This window comes from Phyllobates terribilis, unplaced genomic scaffold (genome assembly GCF_046119375.1).
Source record: "Phyllobates terribilis strain yellow unplaced genomic scaffold, ASM4611937v1 Scaffold_11__3_contigs__length_659146591, whole genome shotgun sequence".
NCBI classification, from domain to species: Eukaryota; Metazoa; Chordata; class Amphibia; order Anura; family Dendrobatidae; genus Phyllobates; species Phyllobates terribilis.
The window spans coordinates 572,632,035-572,633,645 of NW_027362771.1; the positions used below are offsets into that span (position 1 = coordinate 572,632,035).

Consider the following 1,611-nt stretch of genomic DNA (forward strand, 5'->3'; position numbering starts at 1 on the left):
TATGACTTTTGCAAAAGATTTCCTTTTGTTTCATAGCTTAAGCCTTTTTCAACTACACAGTTTTACACAAAAGTGTCAAGGGACTCAACAAGCCATGTGTCCTGTCTGTCATTAGGGCTCCCATGTTCTTTCTAATCGGAAACAGTTTAGAACTGAATTGGAAAGTTCAGAGTTAGTGACAAAATCTCTTGAGAAAAGGAGGATGCCACGTGTGAGCAAAAAACTCATGATCTTCAAATTATTCAACTGACGTGCCAAAAACCTTGACCATGTAGCGTGTTTCAGCTCTTGTAATGTTGATGTTTTGTATTCAAAGCAAAACACTCTTTTTTTTTTTTTTTTTTTTTTTTACACCTGTCTTGCTGTTTACTGTACTGCTTACAACATGTGGAGAAAGACTTAGTTAGTATTCCTGGTTGACTGGTTCGATTCCTGCTATGGGAGAGACTTTTTTTTGGGGACTAGTGTCCACATTCCAAAGCCAACACGTGCCTTGCAGACAGAATCAGTTTAGGTTGGAACTGCTCTTTGCAGCCAAAAATGCAGACCACCAGGTTTTTTGGATATTTATTTGCACAAAAGCTTATTTGATGTCATATCTCAAACCATTCATATCTCTCACTTTTAATTCCTGGGTGTTAAGGGACTCAACAAGCCTTTATCCCTGTTTGTCATTGGAGCTCCCCTTCCATCAATTGGTGATGTTTTGCTACTGAATGGAAAAGAGCTGTGACTCTCTAGCCAAGATGGTGGCAAAATCAGTTAAGGAAACACGGTACCAGTGCCCCATGTGAGAATCGAACTCATGACCTTCAGATTACGAGACTGACGCGCTACCTGCTGCGCTAACGAGGCAAAATGCACGTAATAATCTGCGGAAGTTGCTTGTGCAAAGCAGTACACCTCTTTTTTTTCATATTGTAAGTGAGCTGGTAGTACATCTTCTCCCATATGGTCTAGTGGTTAGGATTCCTGGTTTTCACCCAGGTGGCCCGGGTTCGACTACTGGTATGGGAACGCATCCATTTCTGCACCGCTGCCAACATTCAAAAACTGACGCGTGTTTTTTAGTCAAACGTATTTCAAGTAGGATTTGTTTTTTTCAGGCAAAAATGCTGAACGCCCGCGTTTTGGCACTTCATTCTGACCCTTCACACAAGATTCAATTTGGATTCGTAGCTCAACTCATTCTCAACCACCCCTTTTTACACTAAAGTGTCAAGGGACTCAACAACTCATGGGTCCGGTAAGTTATTTGGATTCCCATTTCCTTTCTAATGGAAAAAGTTGTAGAATTGAATGGAAAAGTTCTAAGTTGGTGACAAAATCTCTCGAGAAAAGGAGGGAACAGTGCCCCGTGTGAGGCTTGAACTCACGACCTTCAGATTATGAGACTGATGCGCTACCTACTGCGCTAACGAGGTAAGCTGTACCTGCAGATCTGCAGAAGTTTATTGTGCATAGCAGAAAACTTTTTTTTTTCATAATGTCACTGAGACATTAGTGCATCTTTTCCCATATGGTCTAGCGGTTAGGATTCCTGGCTCTCACTCAGGTGGCCTGGGTTCGACTCCCGGTATGGGAATGCATCTTTATCTTAGCTACTGCCAC

At 41.9% G+C, this 1,611-nt stretch overlaps 1 non-coding gene across 1 annotated transcript; it reads left to right on the forward strand.

The window, feature by feature from the left end:
• Nucleotides 1-945: 945 nt before the first annotated feature.
• TRNAE-UUC (transfer RNA glutamic acid (anticodon UUC)) lies at nt 946-1,017 on the forward strand. The gene has a single exon. It is a non-coding gene; the product is annotated as a tRNA-Glu (tRNA).
• The last annotated feature ends 594 nt before the right edge of the window (nt 1,018-1,611 follow it).